Source organism: Amblyomma maculatum, chromosome 10, assembly GCF_055883805.1.
Source record: "Amblyomma maculatum isolate TAMU_Amacu chromosome 10, ASM5588380v1, whole genome shotgun sequence".
Classification (NCBI taxonomy): Eukaryota; Metazoa; Arthropoda; class Arachnida; order Ixodida; family Ixodidae; genus Amblyomma; species Amblyomma maculatum.
Window position 1 is genome coordinate 98396487 of NC_139353.1, and position 25188 is coordinate 98421674.

The window sequence follows — 25188 nt, forward strand, 5'->3', positions numbered from 1 at the left end:
GTTTCAGCTTTATTTTTTTCCAAGGGGACACTTTTGACCACTAAATAGCGATGAGGCGAAAGCCTCTATTACGCGGTGGTCCGAACCACTCCACTAGGCAACCTCTTTCTCTCTGTTTTCACTCCCACCTTCGGAATGACGCGTTAGCATAAGCTATCAGCCAACAAATAAAGCCCCGGGTTAATCGAGCCGTATGAACGTTCTTGCGTGGCCTAGGGATAACGTAAATATAATGGTCGTCGCAGGGTAATTCTGATATCACACTCCCATTGAAAAGAGAGGCCCGAGTTGTAAGCTCCTGCCAAGCGTAATTGCAGGAAGCTCTACTTCCAGTTGTTGTTTGTTCTCCTATAATTTGATGGCACATACCCACACAGGGCTTCAAACTCGGCTTCCCCATTTACAATAACACAGTGGAACTGCAGGGGTTTCCGTGCTCGCTGTAAGCGGGCCAACTTTCGTCTTTACCTCGCAACTTTTGAATGCTTACCAGCCGTGGTAGCCCTCCAAGAGCCAGGGATGGGCGCCGCACTCGCAAGCTATACGACATTCCAACAAGACCCCTCGATTTGTCTTTGTGTCCACAAAAATTATACAGCTAATCTTGTCGACCTCGACCTCCAAATTGTATATTCCTATGTGATGGTGACTCTCCTCCCTCTCCGCAAGCAGGACCCACCACTTCACATTCTCAATGTATACTGTCCTCCTAAACTGCAACACATTTCTTTTTCAGACCTCTTCAGCCGAGCGCTGAGAGTCGCGGTTCGAGGCCCCCTCCTGATTGTAGGCGACTTTAACGCCCCCAGTCGGCTTTGGGGCTACCACTGTGAAGAAAAGCGAGGGCGCAGGTTGGCGGAGCTTGCGTCCACGCTGGGCCTCACTCTTCACACTGACCCCGTCCACCCAACCCGACTTGGTAACTCCGTGACAAGGGACACCTGTCCGGACCTCACCTTTACTTATAACATCCAACATGCAGACTGGGTCAACACCGAGGAAACCCTCGGCAGCGACCACTGCATTATCAATACCACAATCAGAACTCGTCCACTCTCTAAACCCACAACACAAGCCCGTCTCCCAGATTGGACAAAATTCAGACAAAATTTCGACAACACAACATCCATTACAGAGCAAGGGTACACCTCATGGTCCCAGCATTTGGTTTCACACCTTCGCTCCACCGAAACTCAGATTCAGCTTTCAGAGGTTGTATCGGATGTGGAAAACCACCTACTCCACCTCTGGGAAGCTCGGCACTCCCTCGTCCGCCGATGGCGCCGGCAGAAACATAACAGAAACCTTAAAGCTCGAATTGCCGAGCTCACCCAGCGAGCGGCTGAGTATGCGGCCAAGCTCGCCGACTCTAACTGGGTGGATAGGTGCAACACGGCAGTGCGTCAAATGTCCAGCCGAAACACATGGCGCCTCTTTCGCGGCCTCATTGATCCAACTCAGACCCGTAGAGAAACACAAAAACATCTTCAGCGTGTAATCCACACCTTCTCTGGTAATACTACACAACTCGCGCACTACACAACTCGCGTGCAACATACAGGACACCCGTGGGCAGGCGTACTCTTATGCAGGCTCTGAGAACGCTGAGCTTGATCAGCCGTTTAAGCTCCACGACTTACGGGCAGCCTTGGGCAAAATGAAACGTGGTACTGCACCTGGCCGGGACAAAATCACTGTTAAATTACTAGCTAACCTTCCCGACTCAGCTTATACCACTTTATTGGACTACATCAATGCAATATGGCGAGGAGATACGCCACTCCCCATTGATTGGAAAACCGCTGTGGTCACATTCATACCAAAGGCCGGCAAAGCAATAAACACGGACAACCTTCACCCCATCTCTCTTACCTCTTGTGTGGGCAAACTTATGGAGACGATGGTGCGGGACCGGTTGTCTGAGTACCTTGAGACACAACATGTCTTCGCGGACACCATGTACGGATTTCGCCCACACAGATCCACACAGGATGTCTTGCTTCAACTACATCGGGAAGTCCTTGACCCCCTCGAGTGCCCTCATAACGACAGGGTCGTACTCGCCCTGGACCTTAAGGGGGCTTTCGACAATGTAACGCATGATATTATTCTCACTCATTTAAGTCAAACCAACTGTGGCCACCGTGCCTTCCAATATATCCGCCAATTCCTCACAGACCGCCAATCTTACATCCGCATTCAGGATAACGAACACGGCCCCTTCCCCCTTGGTACCAGGGGAACGCCGCAAGGCGCAGTGCTTTCTCCCCTGCTATTCAATTTGGCCATGATGCGCCTGCCGGCCCAGCTGGGTGCTGTCGAGGGCGTGCAGCATGCTCTGTACGCCGACGACATCACCCTGTGGGCTACACAGGGCTCACTTGGAGACATTGAGGCCAGCCTGCAGCAGGCGGCGACTATAGTAGACCGCTATGCTAGCTGCTGCGGCCTTCAATGCTCCCCACAGAAATCGGAATTTGTGCACATCGCCCCTCTCCAAAATGCACTACTAAAATTCAACTTACTCTTCAATCAGGTCCAATTCCAGAAACACAAGAAGTCCGAGTACTGGGACTCTTCATTCACCAACACCGCAAGCCAGACACCACATTGGCTAAACTCCGCAAGGTGGGGGACCAGGTGGGCCGCATGGTCTGCCGGGTTTCCAATAAACGCGGGGGGTTACGAAGCAAGGATGCCTTGCGGCTGGCAAACGCCTTCGTAACCAGTCGAATCCTTTATTCGACTCCATATCTCCACCTGCGGAAGCAAGATGAGGATGCCCTCGAGGTCATTCTCCGCAAAAGCTATAAGCGGGCCCTCGATATTCCGGTGACTACCTCAAACCAGCGCCTCATGGCACTGGGAATGGTGAACACCTTCAGGGAATTGAGGGAAGCGCACCCCACAAATCAATATACGCGTTTGTCGCAGACGCAGTCGGGCCACCGCCTTCTTGCCCGGCTCCACATAAAACATACGACACTTATAGAAGAACGGGCACGCATTCCAGCGCCGTGGAGATGCGCCCTCCGCGTACGCCCTCTTCCCGCCAAAATGGCACGCGAAGACCATGATGGCAGACGCCTGGCGCGGGCGGAAGCCCTGGCACGCCATTATGGTTCTAAACCCGGCGTTTTTTATGTTGACGCCTCTGGCCCGCACCACGGGGGATGGTACACGGCCGCAGTCGTCCACGAGGCGAAAACAGTCAACGGTCTTAGCTTCAGGGCCCGCAACATAACTCATGCGGAGGAGGTCGCCATAGCATTGGCTGCTTCCCACTCTGACTCGAAATATATAATTTCCGACTCGCGAGGGGCCTGTCGGAATGTCGAACAGGGCTGGACCCCTTATCTAGCCTACCGAATACTTCAAAATAGCTCCTACATTGGGGACCCCGCTACCCGATATATTATTTGGGCTCCTGCTCATCAGGGGCTGGCTGGAAACGAGGCTGCCGACGCCGCCGCCCGCGCGCTCTCTATCCGGGAAGCTTCCTCCTCCTCTCCCTCCGACCAGGACGCTGATCCTAATCCGGCTTAAACATTCAAAGATATCGTAAATTACTACCAATCTAGCCACAGCCTTTACCCCCGCCCATGTAAAGGCCTTTCAAAGGCGGATGAGCGCCTCTTACTCCGCCTCTGTACAAACACACTGCTGTGCCCGGCAGCTCTAAAACACTTCGACCCTGCTTTCTCTGGCAGCTGCCCGCACTGTGGGGTGGCGTCTTCGGACATCTACCACATGGTGTGGGCCTGCCCCTGAAATCCGGCTATCCCCCCTCACCCCAACCCAACCCGGGAGGACTGGGAGGCGACCCTGCTCGGCTGCTCCGACCTGAAGGCCCAACGGGCCTTAGTCGGGCGAGCCCGAGCGGCGGCAGACGCCACTGGGGTCCCGAACTAGGGACCTCCACCTAGTGTTTGTGAGGGTTGGCCCCTTCAGGGTCAGCTCACGCATAACCTCCTGTATTTGTCCTATATAAATGTTTTCTACCACACAGGGCTGTTGTTGCTCGGCCGTATCAACTGCGAGCTACCGCCTCCCACTTCTTCCTCTTCTGCTTTCTTCGCTCTTAGGATAGGCACGGACAGGCGCCGGATAGGCATGGCGAAATGCGAGACTGCGGCCAATGTAGCTATCGCTACAATTATGACGTCATCTTGAAACCGGCTTTTTAGCTTGTCCACTTATGATGCCTGAATAGTAAATATAAGTAAGGATGGAGGCAGGACGAAGGTGAATATGGCAGATAGAAAAGCCCTTTTGCTTGTTTAGGCGCAAGATGAAGCCAACTGCTTACTCGCAATAGCCACTTCCTGGAATCTGATTGGCTGTGGTTGCGTTGCCGAAAATACGCCATGCAGAACATCATAAGGTGATGTTATAATCACGTTTCATTACCTAACGTATGATCCGCCTTTGCTATAGAATGCAAAATTTGGGCGCCACGTTTAAAACCTATTGAGGCGACCACGTAAAGATCATGGCGAATTGAACGTGGATTATAGGTGGCTGTTCCTCACCGCATTTTGGTAGACATTAACCCTGTTTGATAAAGTAAGGCGAGACACTTTGTCTTAATTGCAGAAGGCACTGGAATGACGTAGTTAGGCTACTTTTCAGCTGCGTGAGTTCCACGCCGACCAAGCTGGAGAGCGGACGTGCAGTCGATGGGATTCATCGACCACGAACGCTTGCGCTCTATTTCGGCCACTGGATTTCAGAAATTTTGTGGGAATCGACTCTATTCAGGAAGCGCTCACCGCGGATTATCAAGGCTCTAAGGTGGGCCGATTCTTTCGCACATTTTTGAGGCTTTGAAGAACTTCGCCAGCCACGGGGGACACTAGGCCTAGTTAGGCCTACACACTAAACAATTTCTGACCCTTAAGGGTGGAAAAAAGGGTGCGCCGCGTATTTGCACCCCATAGCGCACACTTGAAACGCCCTTTTTGGCATTATCTCACATTTAAGGGTGAGAAAAAGGGTGCGCTACTAATTGCACCTTATTTCGGCCGATGCACCCTAAATTAAAGGTGCAGAAAGGGGCATTAACCAAAAGGGTGCGAACGACGGCGCTGAAAGGGAGCGGCAACAAATGAGTGCTGAAAGTACAGTATATATTCGAATGGTGTCACGTCACAAAGCGTCGTTGTTAATATGTATCACGAAAAAATAAAGTGGAATTGAGCGAAAGATAACCACAGAAAATATTGAACGTTTGTGTACGATATATAATCTGTCAGGAAAGTTGATTAGTTAGATTTCTTTTTTTTTCAAATGTATTGCAGTTAGCATGCACATATCACTCACATGACCTTTGCATCAGCAAAATACAATCAGTACTGGTTTAGAGAGTGCATGAAAAATTGTAATGATTTTAAATTGATGGCAGTGTGGGAAATTTGTTTGGGAGAATAGAAGTACTAAGTCATATTGGAGGGACGTTGGGTTCATGCAAGAAAATTTGGGATTTTTGGGTTGTTAGAGTTGGATGACAATGAACAATGAATGAACCAAATCTTGGAGGGTGAGGCGACATAATGGGTGAAGGTACCATTAAAACTAAGTCAGCTGATTGAAAATTCTGTATAATTACGTGTTTGCGCGTTTTTTCTTGAAGCTGTCAAGCGAATGTGAGCACCGAGCCCCCACTTCCAAACATGGTTTTATATTGCAAAGATTCAACTGAGTATGGGCATTCTGCGATATTCTCGGTAACACACGGTCGCCGCCGAGAATGCCTACATTTCATCAACACATTGACTGCGTATACACGTGAAGAGCTTGCAGCCTTTGCACCTTAGTACGGCACCTCTTCGAATTACGTACTGCATAGCTGTTTTAAAAAGGCTGCATTTGATTTCCTTACACCACATCGAATAAAGCACTTTTAAAGGACAATAGACACTAAATGTTGTTGGCATTTTTCTTTTTGTTAATGTGCGCAAGACATTCCTATATATGGATTACCAATCGGCTTTTGCCTACGGCCACTCAGTATTTCTTTTTTTTTTTGCGTTGCTTGCTAGTTTTGGTTTCAGCGGCTGAGAGATAGCTGTGATATCACAATCAAATCCACGTGACGCTCGGCTTGAAAAAACAGCAATATAATTGCAGACGCTTCATCTTTTGTTATTCTTGTCCTCCAAGAAAGACGGCTTTAGTTTTCTGCTGAATTAAAACAACACTGGAGCGATTTTATCGCTGTTTTATTCATGCCTCACGTGACCTAGACTTGACTGTGACGTCATAGCCATAGCTCGACGCCTTAGTCCTTAGTCGCGGAGGTTCCAGCCTCCGTTCCTCAGGCCTGCGTGCCAGGAGCGGGGAGTAGGGGGCCTCCTAAATCGATGGAAATTAAAGTTTTAATCAATCAATCAATCGACTGTTGAAAGCGAAACCAAAACTGTTGATAAAATAAATTTGATTATAAATTATACAGCGAGCGTAAGCGAATATCATAAGACGATTCATATACAGTAATGTCTTGCGCATTATTACAAATTATAAAACACGAATTCAAAAATGAAGTGTCTATACACCTTTAAAATGCGTAGGAAACGACGCGCAGCACTAATTAGAAAGGAGAAAAAGAGAAAGTTATCTGCGTCGTCTGATCTTTGTCGGCACATCTACCAGGCAGCTTTGTTCAGCACCGTATTATCTGCACGCACAGCGAGACACTTCTGTGCACAATAGACAACGGACTTCCTACTCGGGTTCCAATTCTGCTGCTTCATTTGCTGTGCTGCCGATTATATATTTTAGTCAGTTGCCTCGTTTTCGAAGCTACTGATTTTCTACAACAAAATTTCATGTGCACTTTGTTCGGCTTCGCTGATCCACCACCGGAAAATGAGAATCGTGTTAATGATGTCATCTGAACTGGCACGTGCACTTTTCAAACTCAACGCAAAGCAAGCAACAGGTTGTTATTTCACATTGCCCCCAACTGGCAATTTCCTGGGTATTGCTCCGATTTCTGCTGCCGTCAATATGCCTTTATGCCAAAATAAGGCACTAGAAATAACACTACAAAACAGAAAACACTCAAGCTTCATTTTTCTAACGAAACCGAAACAGAAACGAACTATACTCTATGCATTCACCCTTTCACCGCCAGGCGGCCGTCGGTAGCTACCTTCCTCTCGCCAACATGGCGGCTTCCACGCTGCGGACTTGACCACTTTTCGGCGACCGTTAATCTGCAGCATCGATTGCGAGTCGTCGGTCGTGAAATGTGCTGCGTTTCGCGTGCATAATTGTTGCAGAATTGTGTACGCCTGTGATGTGATGTTTCGGGCAAACGGGCATTAATCGTGCCGGCTAGTTTTCAGTGTTCGTGCTCTTTGCTTTGCTCAAGCGTATTGGTTGGTTCATCGTGTCAAGTTTGAGAAGCTTGAAGGAAGAATGCGTGAAAATGTTTTTCTGCGTGACCAACTGAACCCACTTGTTGATTCCGCACCGGTGGTGCGAAGGCGAACAGCTTTCTGGACGGCTTACGCAATCGTCTGTAAAGGTAAGCATACTCAATCACATTCCGAGGCGGGCAGTGCGGGAACAGTAACAATGGCCTACCGCATTGCTATACTGTTTGTCGTTTGTTTGGGAACGTGACAGAACGGGCTGGAACGGACCGCGCTTGATTTCGGCTGGCTGCAAAAATAACGCTCATGAAGTTTGATGTCGCGATGATTATTTTCGCAGATTTGCTGCTAGAAAATAAAACTTCTGCCTTAAAAAAAAAAAATACACATGCTGGGCTTTCTTGCCTTACACGCAGCAGGTTCACGAATGGAAGTTGGGTGATGAGCGCTGATTTGTCAGTCTCGGCCTCGTTCTACTCGTTTCTATTAGTGCTAATTCTCGTTATGGGGCAAAGTAAAGGAAACGCACTGTGTTGGTACATAAAATGTTTAGCTGACTTTCGAGATAACGCTAGCACTTTGCGGACGTAGGAACTCAAAAACCACTTTCCCATCCGTCATCGCGGCTTTTCCGCTCCGTTGATCATCCCTAGGTAGCAGGTTAAATAGAGGTGAAATAGAGAAACGCATGATATGGTGCCTTGTGAGTGCGTGTAGCGGATTTACTGAGGTCTAAAAATATTCTTTAGCCATCCTGTATGGTCATATCCCATTTGCCTCTGCGGGACATTAAACCGCATAATTTACAAAACACCATTTTGAGTGGCTACTATGCCCAACCGATGTTATTTTTCCCCAACAGGATTTACATTTTTAATCGCAATATGAGCTGATTTTATCGATAGGGTCTTGTATCCGCTTGCCTGGCGAATAAAGTCTTGCTTCTGGGTTGTGATGCTTTTCTTATGGTTTTTACACTTACTTCCTACAGTCCTTTATATTTTGTGTTGTCAGTAGTGGGCAATACAATGAACGGATATTTGCAGGTGATGCTTCTGCATTCAAGTAGAAGCTGACAGCTTGGATTCTAGGCCAAAAAGCGTGCAGTAAGTTGCTGTGACAGTGTTGCTATGTTTTTTGTTCTGACCAAATGTTCACTTTCTTCGCTCTTTTCCTTAAATCTACTTTTTGGAGCAGTTCTATTTGCCTGTTACAATACAGGCCAGCTAGTTTCTTTGTTTTCAGTTTCTGCGTTTGGTTTTGAATCAGCATTTTCTTTTTGTTTTCATATTGTGCTTGCTTTCGGCACAGGCCGATCGATCGCAGTCATGGCTTCAAATTGGCCTCTTCCAGGAGCTGTTCTTGCACGACACAAGCTATGGATTTCGTAGTCAGTAAAACATTGCTTTCTGAGTCTTGTGAGCAAAATGAGATTAAAATTGACAAACCGCTCTAGAAGCAGAAAAAAAAAGATTGCATATTCTCTACATTTTTTATTTTTGTTCAGTCCCTGAATTTTTAAAACTTAACCTCCTCGGTTTTATGGCTCGCATTCTTTTTTCTTCCTTTCGTGTGATAGTATGCCTTGCAATAAAGAACGATTTTTTACAAAAATTGGTACACACCGGATTCCCAAAGGAAATATACTAATCCCTATTGATAAGTGGTCCTTGCTAAATTTCCTTTGGATCACATTCATACCGTCCGATATTCACATCTCCATTTTTTGTTTTTGGTGCCAAAAGTAAGGTTCCACATTTGAATTTTATGCTGTCATTATTGTTTTTGAACCTAATGGATGACATCTCATCAATTGGTTTCCTTCCACAGTTTCTGCCAAGATATTTAAAAACAACTTTCTTAAACACCATTTATTCAATAGGATTTTTTTTTTTCATTTGTTCTGTGGGCCAGTATACAAAGATCTGCATGTTTTAGAACTCTGGAAATGCCTGTGTTGTACTCGCACTCATGTAGCTGCAAAATGCCTGCTAAAAGTTAGCAGAATTTCTGATTAATACTGTTTTTGATTTTTTTTTCTGGGAATCAAAAAGCTATCTCTTGTAATATTTTAGTAAAGGGAGCAATATTGTGCAGAATGGTGCATCAAAATTTGCATAATGTGCTCCAGCTTCTTTCCGCACTCTTGTGGAGTATATTTCTGTCAGTGGTTATATAACTGAATATGTAACTTACTTTTACATTTTTCAAAATACTTTTTTGCCAAATCTGATTGCATTTTAGGGCATGCCAATGCCATTATTACTGCTGATCAGTCTTCTTTAATACAGGCTTGTCTACTTTACCTGCAGCTACTTTGGAACCCTCTTCTATGTCACCACTCATCACTGACAAGGACAAGGTGGCTCAAGCTGCAGTGCATTCTGTGGATCCAGCTTCAGACCATTTCTTGCCTGTCGACTGCACTGCTGCACGCCCTCTGAGCTCTGGTATATTTATTCAAGCCATCACTCGCCTGCAACTAGAGATAATGGAGTCATGCAGTCACGTTTTCAACTCAGGTTAGTTACGAGACTGGTAAACAATTCTTAATTTTTGTATATCACCTCCTTTGACATTTTTTGCTGATTAGCATAATGCATACACCTACATGGCCTATCAGGACAGTAGGAACTAAACCCTAGACAACACATAGTAGCCTGCCTGCATTCCGTACAATTTATCTGAAAAGCTTTATTGTAGTTGGAACTTACAGAATACAAAATTCTCGCTTAACTCACTCGTATTTCCTGCTCTATGAATAATTGAAGGTACATTTGGCTGTTGGCCATTTTGTGCTGGCGCAATAAAAAAGGCTGGGCAAATTGAATACCTGTTTCATTCTGCACACTGATGAGAAGCATAGGAAATCTGCACATATGACGAGGATAAGGGTGTGTTCAGATAAGGACGGTAATCAAGGTCCCATGGCCATTTTTTGTCTTCAATGAAATCTTTATATGTGGTGGGCAAATGTCTCGATACAAAAAAATGAACCTTAATTTTGCATGATATGGTGTAGTTTTCTCTGGAAAAAGAAATTGTACATCACTACTTGTGGGAAATGCCATTTTTGCCCTTTCAGAAAGTTGCAACTTTGGAGACCTGCTGCTATTGTACAGAAATTTTGTCATCCATCCCTTTTTACCCACTGAATCTATGCAACCTTTACCTCTATGAGAATGATAAAAACCTGCTTTTCTGTTGCACTTGAGTTAGTAAAAGATCGCAAACATTACTCCAGAAACAGCACGCCACAAGAAAGTCAATTTTCAAACTTATATATGGGCTTGATGTATTATGTCGTTAAAATTAAAATCTTTTTCTGTTTATTATTCAGATTCTTTGCTTATTTCCTTAATTTCATGCAAAACTGGGAGCTCATCAAATAAAATATGATATAGAAAAAAAGTTAAACCAAGTTAAACCGTTCTGGCGTTCTGCCATGAAATTTTAAGCAATAGCGAATTTAATTCATTTCAAGCAATCAACACTGCCAACAAGCAGAAAAGTGACTTTATAAGCATTGAGAAGGCTTTGGATTTTGCATATGTTAGAATGAAACTAAATTCAGCAAATAATGAATTGAACTTCTAACTCCTACTTCTTAAGAGGAAGCCATAAGCATTTCTACAGCGACAACATGCATTCAGTTCTATATTTATTTTTATACCTTTAGCTTACATAGCGGAACACATTCTAGTACCAGATGTTTATAAAGTACTAAGGATTGTTTTTATGGGAGTTCAATGAAAAAGAAGATGCTGTAGTTTTTGAAATTCAAGTCACAGTTGTCTGTTTTTTTTTTGTTTTTTTTTGTAGTTTCAAATTTTTGCAATTGCAAGATAATGCGGAGGAAGAACAAGCAAGTCTAGAACTTCCAATTTTTTGAGAAATAGAGAACTAGGCCAGGATAATGTGCAGAAAGAGTTTTAGTGGCAGCACTTTATTTAGTTGTGCCAGAATGTAGGGTTGAATATTAACAAGCTTCAAAACCAGTGCTCAATTTTAAACTTTTTTTATAATGTTAAACAATATAATGCAGCCCTTCTTCAAGCTGTAATATTCATTAGGTACTGAGGATTCTTGAGAGGGATTTTCATAAAAATCGATGATATTTAAAAAAAGTTGAAATCAAAGTTTTGCATTTTCGCGGTTTTCAAATGTTGGGCAGATTTGATCCATTGGCAAGAACACGCAGGGCAGTCTAGAGCTCCCTGTTTTGCCTGAAAATAAGGAAATTATCGGATTTATAAACGAAAAAAGGCTTCATAAAAATATGATCATCATGCCCCTATATAAGGTTGAAAATGGATTTTTTGTAGCGTGGCGCCTCTGGAGCAAAGTTCCGGATTTTTTACTACATCAACTACAACAACAAAACATGTTTTTAATAACTCCCATAAAAGTAAAATTTGCATAGATTTAGTGGATAAAAAGAATAGCTGGCAAGCTTTTAGTACGCTAGCAGCAGGTCTCCAAACTTTCAACATTTTTAAATAGCAAAACTGCATTTTTCACCTGCAGCGATATACGACTTTTTCCCAAAGAAACTACACCACACCTTGCAAAACTAAACCCATATTTGTGCAGAGACGATTGCCCACCACATGTAACAATTTCACTGAAAACAAAAAATGGTCATAGGACCTCCATTACAGTTTTTATCTGAATACACCGATAAGATATTGTAGATTGCTTTTTTAAATGGCACATAGGCTGCTAAGGCTGGCACATTATGGCACATAGGCTGCTAAGGCCATTATGCATTAGGCTTATTTCTGTAACCGGAACCACATTTATTTCACTTTATAAGGTTACCTTGCCCGCTTTTCAGAAAGTTACTACTACCACTTTTTTACTCATACCTGGCAAACAGTACAGAAATAAGATCAATAAATCATCTTAATTCTGCTCACAACAGTACATAGAAGAGAAATCTCTCGCTTAAAGGTATTTTATAACCATTTTTTTTCTTCTGTTTGGGACATAATTCTACTGCCACCTATGAGCATCATTGCAGCTCTCATACGGAGTTCTCCTGTTATCACTGATGAAAAGAATTCATTATATTGGACCACTCTCTCATTAAATGCGACCCTTCTAAGTTCAGTCGGCAGCTTATATTTCACTTGGAGCATGAGCACATGCTAAGTTTGCCTTTCATTTCCTTTTATTTGTATTTTTCAAGTGTATTAAATGTGTATATGGCTTTTCTTTCTTGGTGCCTGCAGTATCTAAACTGTAAGACTACTGCCACTCTTCAAAGTTACCTCTCTTCAACTAGAGGACCTTAAAATACAATAAAATAATGATTATCCTTTGTATTTTGCATTATCTGTACACATTGTTTCCAAGAATACTAAGCAAGGGTTGAGGGTGAGCCTCAGTCCAGAAGCCAGCATTTCAATAAAGGTACTTGTCCTCATCTTGGCAGTGTGGTCATCAGATGTGGAGCTTGCATATGCTTTTGTTTTACAAGAAGAAAGCAGAGGAGGGAAGGAGAATAGAGCTAAGGGTTAAGAGAATGTTATCTTTTAAATAGCTTTCCCTGAGCTGGGCTACAGCAGCAGCAGCAGAGTACTTTTGAAAAGCATTTCGGAGGTGGCGAATTATATACCAGCGTTAGGTGTCCAGGAGTGTAGTGATAAAAAAAAAGAATTATATGTCGCACGTGAATAGTGAAAAATTATCAAACATTATCAAGAAGAAAAAATATAAAAAGACAGAACTTTGGGTAAACAGATTCAGTTTGCATTGGAAGAAGTATTCATTACCTACTGTCTAGATAAACAAAAATTGGAGAGACAGGGCAATGAATGAGCATAACATGAAATAGTCGTCGGGCAGGCACAAGCAAAACCTTCCTTAATGCAGTCTATAGCCTTTAAATAAAATTGGTCATAATTTTGATGAAATTAGGGTATTTATCTCGAGTAAGCTTTAATTCTACAAAAACCAACTATAGGGAGCCATTTCTAATCCATGAATTTAGACCAGTGGAAAATAAATATCTCGAAAGGAACGTTTGAATCCCTTAAATACAATCCCCTCACACCATAAGTAGTTGGCAAGGCAGTCACATGCACCATGAATGGTGCAATTTATTTACAGCAAGTGTATCTCCACTAGCATAAGCTCAACGTGTCTTTTAAACACTTCCTCTTTATCATTGGTGACTTTGGTTACCCCTTGAATCTTTCGTCTGATAATGCCTTTTTTGGCAGGTAAGGCTTACTCAAATTTATCTTTTCAGTTGTCCTTTCTCCTCAGCATTTCATTTATGTTTTGCATGGCATTTTTAGCCTATGCTAGTACTTAACCATTTCCAAATAGCTCTTAACAACTATTTAACTGCAGCTGTATTGCCTGTTCCTTTCAAAAAACATGTGCCAGCATTGAACCTGCTTTAGATGCTGACTTTCCTACCCCATACTGTAGTTTTCCCTGCTACTTCCACCCTTTTATTTTGTTTTTTTTTTGGTGATAGACCACCCAGACCAAAGTCATAGAAGTTAATACCCAGACAAACATAATTTTACTTCTCGCTCTGCCCCTCTTTCTCTCCCCTCCCTTCCTTTCTCAGTTTTCTTCTTGGGAAGTAAAAGGTTCTTTCTTCCCTGCCAGTGATGCTCATGGTGTCCAAATAGACAAGCGCCTTTTTAAACTTTTGGCTTGGCTTGCAAACTGAAGCTTTTCTGCTACCCTTCAATTCTCTTTCATGCTATGTAGTCACCTTGCTCTTGTTCTATCCTGGATCATTTTATAACAAGTAGTATGTTTATGTGCAGGTAATGGCCACAGTTCTATGGTCCTCTACCGCCCAAAAGGGAGTCTATATTCTGAAAGACTAATAGTAGTCCTGTCAATCTATATGCAAAGTAAAACCATATATAAAAGGTGATCTAAAGGCCTAAAAACATATTATGGTGAGCTGCTGAATGTCATTTTGATTCCGTAGCTTACTGTCTTCAGGATTTGTTATAAGCTTTACCATGTAGCATTTAAAAATGTATTGTGCAGAAGAAAATAATTCCTTTAGAGCTATGACGGTAAAGAGCAACAGAAGCATCAAAGAACCCTAGAACTGTGAGCAAGAGCAGGTGGCACATTGTATCTGCAGGTAGAGCAGTTTTTCAATCATACAACATGAAAAAAAAAACAAATGCTGCTTTCAACTAAAGGCTAAGTTTTAAAATGTGCGGTTTTCACGCGCATACCTATTGTCAGCATTCCACCTGCACTCGTGCCATTTTTTTTCTGTTTCATAACGAATTTTTAATGACATCTCTAAATAACTTGCAGATTACAGTTGGCAAAGAAATTGTGTCATGTATTTTCATCAGTGTTTAATTGAATTACAAACATATTGACATGAGTAAATTTGGAATAATTACAAAAAACGAAAGCTGCCAATTTAGACATTGTAGGTTTACCGGCCTTTGCCCACAAATTTACATTTGGCTTAAGCAACTTTTGTGTGCATAGAACATTCTTTGTATTATAGGGAGATAATTTGTAGCATTTGAGTAGCTATAAAAGAAGTGGGTTTGAAGGAATACTTTAACAAATCTTGAAGATGGGCTAGATGATGCATTGCAACTTGACGAAAGGTAAAAGCGCACAGGAAGACACAACCCAAGTGAAGACGACACAGGACACACGGGACAGCGTGTGTCGTCTTTACTCAAGTGTGTCTTCCTGTGCACTTTCAACTTTTTTTGCAAGAATACCTCTTCAGCAATCGGCACTGATGCAATAATTTATTGCCACTGCAGGACTCGTGTACCAGCTACTCTTGTCAGCATTGACTCTGGGGAAAATATTGAAGATGTCGACCTGCTGCGCATCCAGGTGGACCATGAAAAGCTGTTCTCTGCGACAAGTGGGTGGAGTGACTGGCAGCGGTTCTGTCCGCCAACATGGTCTTCAACATTCAGTATGACTGCAAGCTATTCAACACATGTTCTAGGTGCCTCTCCTTTCATTATGCATTGTACCTAGAGTGGTGGCTACCAAGTTCTTGAACAGTCACCTAAAGTATCTCAATTTTCATTGCTAGGAGTTGTATGTTCTGGTGTCTTGTCATAATGATACATGCCTTTTTTGTATATCTACACATTTCTTAGCCATTTGTGTAGGAGAGGGTGCCATGCACTAAATAAGTGATGCACTATTTTGCTCTTGCTCGGACATGTCATTATGTTGTGATACTACACTAATAAATTGTAGACATTCCTCCAAGGAATTTTGAGTTGTCCAACGCTATAAACCAGCCAAATAACTTGCTGATAGTGTGAATAAACTTTGCTACCAAAACTGTAGGTGTCACTTGTATATGATTGTAAAGCTGCCTCTGAGTAACTTTGCAGCACACACTTTTTCCCATTATTGTTTCAAGAATCTCCATGCCCTATTTTTGGTATGTTTTTGCTCAGCATGCTTGTCTGAACAGTTGCCAAGCATCTCCACGACATGTACAGATAGACCGTGAAATTGAGCAGTATACATGTCATTGTGCCTCATCAAAATTACATCTACCTAAACATGGAAAGTATTTTTGTCAGATGCTTATAGGATGTTCTTCATAGACTCGCCCTGAAGCAGAAGCCTGGGATTGATGTGTGGCAGGAAATGCAAGCACAAATATAGGATTCTGTGGCCCCATATTCTTATTTGCATTGTTTTTGCCCTCAACTTATTGATACAAACACAGGAACTCCTCGTCAATGCTGACTAGCAACAGAGCAGACTTCTCTGCAATGCTTTAACCAGTGCAGGGGAAAGTGAAAATGACACTTCGGACAGATCACGAGTGCAAGAAAACTTTTGAATATGAGTTTTCATGCACCCTTGACCTGTCCGAAGTGTCATTTTCACTTTCTCTTGCAATGGTTAAAACATTTCAAAGATGTCTGTTGGGTTGCCAGTCAGCATTGACAAGGATGTCCTGTGTTTGTACCAACCTGTTGAGAGCGAAAACAATGCAAACTAAGAATATGGGCCCACAGAGTTCTATATTTATGCTTACAATTCCTGCCGCATATCAATCCAAGGCTACTGCTTCAGGGCGAATCTATGCGGTGCACCCTTTTGCCACCTATTTCGTAAGGGTGCAAAGGAAAAAGTGCACCCTTAGAGAAGGGTGCAACAATTGCACCCTCTAAAATTTTAAGCTGGGCACCCTTTTTAAGGGTGCGGTATCTTCACCCTATTTTTTGCACCCTACTTGTTGCACCCTTTAGGTAAGAAAGGGTGAGCGTCTGGGGACAAGCCAATTTTCACCCTTAAGGGTGAGAAATTGTTTAGTGTGTAGGCAAACAAACGCACCCCCGGCCGTTTAGAAGCTCGGCAAAAATGATGGAAACCGTGGAGGGAACGAGCATAGACCCTGCGGAGCTGAAAGAACCTGGCCAGTGGTTTATTGCTAAGAAAAGAGGAAAGGCGGTGCCACTTGAGAACGAGGAACGCAGCGTCACCGATGATCAAGGGAGAGAGCGAGCCGCGTCCAAGCTCGCCGGAAAGAGATTGGCAGCAAAGTCGGTTGAAAGGCAATCGATCAAGGTACCCGACGTAACTGACAAAATAATTCTCCGCCCACGGGGAGGAGTCAGCCGCCTACTTAAGTACGGCAACATTGAACTTCTCGAGTTGATCGCTCGCACCGCGAATATAAACATCAGAGAGGCCGCGGAAGACACATTCTCGGTGAACACAAAACAGCAGCAGTCTATCCTCATTGCAACAGACACCGAAGAACGGAAAAGAAAATACGTCGCACTATGCGTCCTCGAATTCGAGGGCCAGAAAATTGAAATCACGGCGTACGTCGCTATGCCCGAAGACTGCGGCAAGGGGGTGGTACACGACATTCCCCTTCGCTTCACCGAGGTAGAAATAGTGCAACGGCTACGCACAATCAAAGGCAACCCCCCGTGCTAGGAGCCAGGCTCCTAGGCAGCAGCAGCAGCAGCAGCAGCAGCAGCAGCAGCAGCAGCAGCAGCAGCAGCAGCAGCAGCAGCAGCAGCAGCAGCAGCAGCAGCAGCAGCAGCAGCAGCAGCAGCAGCAGCAGCAGCAGCAGCAGCAGCAGCAGCAGCAGCAGCAGCAGCAGCAGCAGCAGCAGCAGCAGCAGCAGCAGCAGCAGCAGCAGCAGCAGCAGCAGCAGCAGCAGCAGCAGCAGCAGCAGCAGCAGCAGCAGCAGCAGCAGCAGCAGCAGCAGCAGCAGCAGCAGCAGCAGCAGCAGCAGCAGCAGCAGCAGCAGCAGCAGCAGCAGCAGCAGCAGCAGCAGCAGCAGCAGCAGCAGCAGCAGCAGCAGCAGCAGCAGCAGCAGCAGCAGCAGCAGCAGCAGCAGCAGCAGCAGCAGCAGCAGCAGCAGCAGCAGCAGCAGCAGCAGCAGCAGCAGCAGCAGCAGCAGCAGCAGCAGCAGCAGCAGCAGCAGCAGCAGCAGCAGCAGCAGCAGCAGCAGCAGCAGCAGCAGCAGCAGCAGCAGCAGCAGCAGCAGCAGCAGCAGCAGCAGCAGCAGCAGCAGCAGCAGCAGCAGCAGCAGCAGCAGCAGCAGCAGCAGCAGCAGCAGCAGCAGCAGCAGCAGCAGCAGCAGCAGCAGCAGCAGCAGCAGCAGCAGCAGCAGCAGCAGCAGCAGCAGCAGCAGCAGCAGCAGCAGCAGCAGCAGCAGCAGCAGCAGCAGCAGCAGCAGCAGCAGCAGCAGCAGCAGCAGCAGCAGCAGCAGCAGCAGCAGCAGCAGCAGCAGCAGCAGCAGCAGCAGCAGCAGCAGCAGCAGCAGCAGCAGCAGCAGCAGCAGCAGCAGCAGCAGCAGCAGCAGCGGCGGCGGCGGCGGCGGCGGCGGCGGCGGCGGCGGCGGCCGCAGCGGCAGCAGCAGCAGCAGCAGCGGCAGCGGCAGCGGCAGCGGCAGCGGCAGCGGCGGCGACAGCGGCGACAGCGGCGACAGCGGCGGCGGCGACAGCGGCGACAGCGGCGGCGGCAGCAGCAGCAGCAGCAGCAGCAGCAGCGGCAGCGGCAGCGGCGGCAGCGGCGGCAGCGGCAGCAGCAGCAGCAGCAGCAGCAGCAGCAGTAGCAGCAGCAGCGGCAGCAGCGGCGGCGGCGGCGGCGGCAGCGGCGGCAGCGGCAGCAGCAGCAGCAGCAGCAGCAGCAGCAGCAGCAGCAGCAGCAGCAGCAGCAGCAGCAGCAGCAGCAGCAGCAGCAGCAAGTATCCGGACACCACACCTTAGAGCGGCGGCGGCAGAAGGCGCTCGAAATTCAGAAGAGACCACCGTGACCAACGCGGGATATTCTCAAGACAGGGTCGGAGGCTTCCGGGCGCAGAGCGGGGACTTCTCGCAGTTGGGGATGCCAACAGACGTCACCGTTCAAGCTCCCGCAGCAGCAGGGAGCGGTCCGGATCCAAGTCCAGGTCGGGGTCTAAATCCAGAGCCACGGCCAAACTCCAGGGACCCAAGGAACCCGTCAGCCATCCAAAAGCGAAGCCCGATCGGGGACAGTAAAACCGTGAGTTTAAAGGTACACTAAAGACAGCCAAAGATGGTATGAAAATCTAATAAACTACATTTGGTGACACTGTCGCCGCATATCCGGCAGCAAAAAATCGAATAATCGCTGAGATATTGCGATAAGAAGTTGAGGTTTTTTCTTGTTCCCGCCGGTCGAATTCAAACGTACTCGGAGTTGAATAACGCACACTGTGACGTAAGCGGAGACTCCGTGATAGCTAGTGAGCCGGCGCAGCCCGCGGCGTCGCATCCCTCAAGGGCCAACATGGCAACAGCGTACTCGCAATGGCGGCCTCAGCCGAAATAAAACGATGAAGAGAGTAATTTACCGAGCGATGGGCCCATAAAGGAAGAAAAAAAAAACATAGAACGCTTGTAATGCACAATACTTTACATGTTTCTGAAGCTTTTGCGCTCCTGTGTATAAACAAACCGAGCCCTCGGTCATCGCAACGCTTCCTGACATGTTTACATACAAATAAGATTTAGTTACCAGCAAAATAGTGTCCTCGCTGCTGCGCTTGTCAGTTTTGAAGCTTCGTCGCACATTTTTCCTTCAAGGTTTGTGCTACAGCTCCGTGTTCAGCGAAAATTACGTCCACGGTAGCAGAACATGACCGAAGCGCAGGCGCCACTACATTTACCAGCGCTGTGAAATTCCACATGTTAAAATGGATCCAGTGCACAATATAGTGCGCATAGGCATCCAGAACATTAGTTACAAGACGTGAGAGCAGGCAGCATGCGCCGATGATCAAAAAGTTGTAATTTTTAGACCGACAGCAGAAACACTTTATTGTAAATGGGGCCATGACATAAAAACTGTAAATATTTCCAAGGTTCCTGTGGCGCGGCGTAGCCGAGCGGTTAGAGCCGAATGTTACGGAGCAAGCTGTAGCGAGTTCGAGCAGTTCGACTCTTACCTCTGCTGACGATTTCTTTTTACAAATCGATTTTTTTTAATCTTTTGTAATGTATTTCTGTTGCTTCGTTATTTTTCATTTTTACTTTTTACCCGAGGCCCTTTTTTCGCCGGGCGACGAGTGCAATATATCGACGCTCTCCTTGGTATGAACGTCAAGTATGCCCCTTTTGTTTACGACGCCTGCAAATAGCACGTTGAAGGTCTGGTTGACGCAGTATATGTTGGTCAGATGTGCCATGATTTAGTGAACAATTGAATGATAATGCGTTTTTCCTTCGGTACTTAGCATATGTATGCTTTTCGTGGCGTGCGTATCTGCAGTCAAGCGGTCAGGTTGCAGTCGAAGCGGCAACGGCGGCGATATGTTGGCGCAGAAGTGTGAACGAAGGAGTGTGTCGGCGGTAGCGGATTTCGCTCGCTCGTGCCTCCGAATGCTCAAATGGGAACCATCAAGGCGCATCTGCTACTCCAAGCTCGTAATTCAGGCGCTGCAGGTTCAAACAAACTATCCGAGTGCGCACGAAATGCCTGAGCCGAAACATAACCAAAACTGAAGTGGGCGCCTGTGGCGCCTCCAAGTATATTTTTGTATTTGCCTTGCAACGTTTGCGTTGTCTTTTCGCCGTCGTTTACGTATGATAAAAGCGTGTTATCATGTTTGAGAAAAAACTTACTACCGCATTCAAACATGCTACGTAATTCGCATTTGTCAGCCCACGGGATCCCTAGCGCGTCACGTGATTTGTAGTTGCGAGCCTCGGCCGTTTGGCTGTAGTGGCGATACATGTATTTCTGTTATTCTTCTTTACTACCTTATAACAGCTCTGTTTTCAGTAAGAGTGGTCTTTTTGTAATCAGGAACTGGCATTCTATCGATGCAAACCCACTTCCTTTCTCACTTTAGTGTCCCTTTAAGCAGTGGGGTTCCCCAGGCTAAAGATGAGGAAAACAAAGAAAAAGATAAACAAATAGAAAAGTTAAGAAATGAATTTGAGGAACTGATGGAGATAATTAAGAAACTCACCCAGGACCTCCACCAATCCAAATCACAGCCAAATTCCGGGGCTCCCCCGCCTCCACAGGCTCCCACCGCAAAACAAGTAGCCAAACCGACACCACCACCTGCGACGCCAAAGGTGCTAACACCACCGGCGGCGTCAGACACGGAGGAGGACGCAATGATCACTAAACAGTGCAGGCCACCTCCCCCGCAGAAACGAAGAGGCGGGGAAACGGATCCGCTGGCGGCAATAGAGCGTAGTCTAGACGCCAAATACGGGTCGAGACTCGAGCGGCTCGAGACAGGCATGACCAACATCATAGGCGCCCTAAACCGAATTCAGGAACAATCTAAATAAACAAACGCGGCTCTTGCTGCTACGGAAGAAAGGCAAACAGTGAGAGAAGGGATACTTGACCAATTCCAACATGGGCAAAACGCAACCAAAGATTAATTCGACGGTATGACAGTGGAACTGCCGAGGATTCCCGCTCAAGCGAGCGTTAGTGCAACAACATCTCGAGCAAATAGTTGAAAAATCTCTAGCCGTAGCCCTACAAGAAACTGGCAAAGGACTAATTAAATTATCAGGATATCAAGCGTTTGCTAGTGGACGGGGAGAAAAATCCCGGGTCACTACATTCGTCAAAAGGAACGTAGCGGTGATCGAACATGAAATTAGTTCTCGCGACATTGAGTTGGTTTTCGTTGAAATCATCATGGGCAGGAAGAAGGAACCCATTATTTTCGTCTTAAACATATATAGCTCTCCTCAGCAGCGCAAAGTTAGGTTCAAGACATTATTTCGCAAAGCAATGAAGGCAGCTGGAGCTAACCCCCTACTAATTGTAGGAGACTTCAACGCCTGCCACCAAGAGTGGGGATATAATAGGCAAGATCCAAAGGGCAGGCATTTATGGGAACATTTTCACGAATTAAACCTCACCCTGCAGACAGACTCTGGCTGCCCGACCAGGGTGGGAAACAGTGTGGGCAAAGACATAACCCCAGACTTAACATTCACCAGAAACATAGAGGAGCTTAGGTCGAAGAACACAGAACTCAACTTTGGAAGCGATCATTACGTCCTCGAAATAACGCTTAAACGGGGAGTCAAAGTAAGACGAAAAAAGATCATCAGCGCATTTGAATGGGAGAAATTCAGACAAATTAGGAAATCTGCAAACATGGACGAAAATAATGAAAATATCGACGATTGGGCAGAAACCCTCCTAAACCACGTTAAATCCGCTACCATTACCCTATAGGGGGACGATGCACCGAAAACAGTCGACAGGAAACTCCTACACATGTGGGAAGCAAAAAAATGGTATGGAAAGACGCCTCCGGTGTCAGAGATGGAACCGAAACCTAAGGCGAAAAATAGCCAGGCACAATAAGGAAATTGAGGATTATGCAATTAAACTCTGCGAGCAAAACTGGTGTAACAGGTGCGATGAAATGGAGGGCAACATGAGCCTTTCAAAGACGTGGAGCCTGATACGATATCTTCTATAACCCGACAGTTCGAAAAAACAGTCCAACACAACAATAGCAAAGGCAAGACACGCGTTCGAGGGGACTGACGTTGAACTAATAACTAAACTCGTAGACACATATGTCGGCGATACAACATCCCTCCCTCTTAGGCAATACGCGGGCCCACCGAACGAGGCCCTTGACGCGCCCATCTCAGAAGCGGAAGTTAGAGCCGAAATCCTGAGCTTAAAGACGCGATGAGCTCCCGGCCCCGACGGAATAACAAATAAAATGCTACGAAACCTAGACGACGCTTGCATAACGGCACTCACCAACTACATGCAAGAAGTATGGAGTAGCGGTCGTCTTACCCAGCAGTGGAAAACTGCAAACATTGTGCTAATTCCAAAACCTGGCAAGCCCCCGAAATCGGAAAGCCTCAGACCTATTTCTCTAACCTCATGCATTGGAAAGCTTATGGAACGCGTAATCCAATCAAGGCTAACTAATTTCATGGAGGAAAACGACCTGTGGCCGCACGAGATGGTCGGGTTCCGACCGGGCCTGTGCACACAGGACATACAGGAGATGACATGATTGACTCGAAATCCAGAGACGCAAAGGTAATTCTAGCACTAGATCTAACAAAAGCATTTGACAACGTAAAACACCAGGCAATTCTCGCGGGACTGCAGGAATTAGGAGTCGGCGAGAGGACATATAATTACGTAATGGATTTCCTGACAAACAGGACGTTGAAACTAAAGTTTCAGGACCTAGAATCCCCCACTGTCCACCTGGGAAATAAAGGAACGCCGCAAGGCTCGGTGTTCTCCCCCTTCCTTTTTAACGTGGTGATGAGAGGCCTTCCTGCCGCTCTTAAAATCATAAAAGACCTGAAGTTCAGCATTTACGCAGACGACGTTAATCTCTGGATGAACAATGGCAGCGATGGCAGCATAGATTAACGCCTACAGGCGGCGGCGGACACCATTGTGTCCTACGCGGCCGAAAGGGGTCTTGCGGGCTCTTCGCAAAAATCCGAACTTTTCATATATAATCCAAAATCAATGAGGTGCAAGGGCGACTTTAACGCAGAAATTAAGATAGACGGCAAAACCGCACCAAAAGTCCAGCAAATCAGAATCCTCGGACTTTTTACTCAAGAGGACGGGTATAACGACGGAACGATAAAAAAACTCACTACCTACGCGATGCAAGTAACAGGGATATTTAGGAGGATTGCATTCAAAGGCAGAGGCCTCAAAGAGAGAAGCCTCTTGAGACTGATGCAGGCGTACATAATAAGTCGAATATGCTATGCCACACCGTTCCTCAAAATCAGGACCAATGAAAAAGATAAGATAGACGCACTCATCAGGCGTTGCGTCAAGAGGGCGCTGGGTCTACCCATCTCCTCTTCTACGGTACGCCTGATAGAAATGGGAGTGCATAATAGCTGAACGGAACTTGCTGAAGCGGTGAGAATCGCCCAACATGAGAGATTAAGTAGGTCGAGCACGGGTCGAACCATCTTAGAATGGGTGGGTTGAAAAATAGATAGGGGCACAGCCGACAAGGTTGCCCTACTGCCACAATGTCGCGAGAACATCATTTTCCGTCCCCTCCCCCCGCAACATGCATCCAGAATATCACAAGGAGAGACGGGAGAAGAGCGCAGAAGCACTGGTTAAAAGTGCAAAAGAATTCAGAGTAAAAGAAGTTGCCTACGTAGACGCTGCAAGCGGCCGATCAGGGGCGGTAGTCGCCGCGGTAGTCAATGGTAGCGGCGAACCAGTCGTCTCCGCCACCATCCGAAGCAGAAACAGACACGGCTGAAGAGGTCGCAATAGCGCTTGCTTGCGTCGGAACGAAGGCTAGATTGATCTTTAGCGACAGTAAGACTGCTCTCTGGAATATCGGAAAAGCCAGGCTCTCGCAAGACAACGACCGAATTCTAAAAGCTGCAACTAAAATCGATCGCAAAATCACCCTAATTTGGGTCCCAGCACACACGTCCGTCCCCGGCAATGAAGCGGCCCATGATTTAGCCCGAGATCTCTACTCCCGGGCAAACGCGGAGCCGACCGACTGCCAGGCGATGGACGAACGTTTGCAAACTTATAATGAAATAATCGAAAACTATAGATTAGGAAGACGACTGATGCCGCCACCGGATCCTAGCTTAAATATAAAGATGCCATAGCCTGGTGGCGATTATAAGCCGGAAATTTCCCGAACCCTGTCTGGTTGTTTCACACCCAGATAGATGAGAGAAATAATGATAAATGTAAAGCCTGCGAAGCGAGGGGGACCCTCAACCATATACTTTGGGAATGCCCTAAGTCTCCGGGCGCTAGGGAAAACATTAAAAGTAGAGAAGCCTGGGTAACCCTGCTGCGAAGCGACGTCCCCGCGAATAACCAATGTATATTCGCCAGTTCTTAGTCGCGGAGGTTACAGCCCCCGTTACTCAGGCCTGCGTGCCAGGAGCGCGGAGTAGGGGGCCTCCTATATCGGTAGAAATTAAAGTTTTAATCAATAAATCGATCAATTTCAGCTGCGTATACTCTTAGAGGATTAATAACGAGGACAAAGATCTATAGCCGTACGAGGAGACATGCTGAACTTAATTTGCAAGCCCTTTGCGCTCGTGGAGAAACTATGAATCAGTGCAGTAGTTGCCAAGCGCCGCAATGGCGGTCTGCTAACTCAAGCGGCTAATATGTGCCAAATGAGGCAGTTCAGGAAGCTCTGCGACGATTGCAAATAATCTGCCTGAATGGGTCATGAGTGCGACAACCTGTTGAGTCATATAGACACGTATATTACAGCTGGAAGAAGGAGCGAAATGGGACGAAGTAGAAGACGTTGAAGCGTTCGCCCGTTCCGGTTGCCCGC

General features: G+C 46.1%; 1 long non-coding RNA gene across 1 annotated transcript; it reads left to right on the forward strand.

The window, feature by feature from the left end:
• The first annotated feature begins 7243 nt into the window (after positions 1-7243).
• Positions 7244-15838, forward strand: LOC146177092 (uncharacterized). Its single transcript, XR_014701259.1, has 4 exons — positions 7244-7531; positions 8426-8485; positions 9692-9901; positions 15158-15838. It is a non-coding gene; the product is annotated as an uncharacterized LOC146177092 (long non-coding RNA).
• The last annotated feature ends 9350 nt before the right edge of the window (positions 15839-25188 follow it).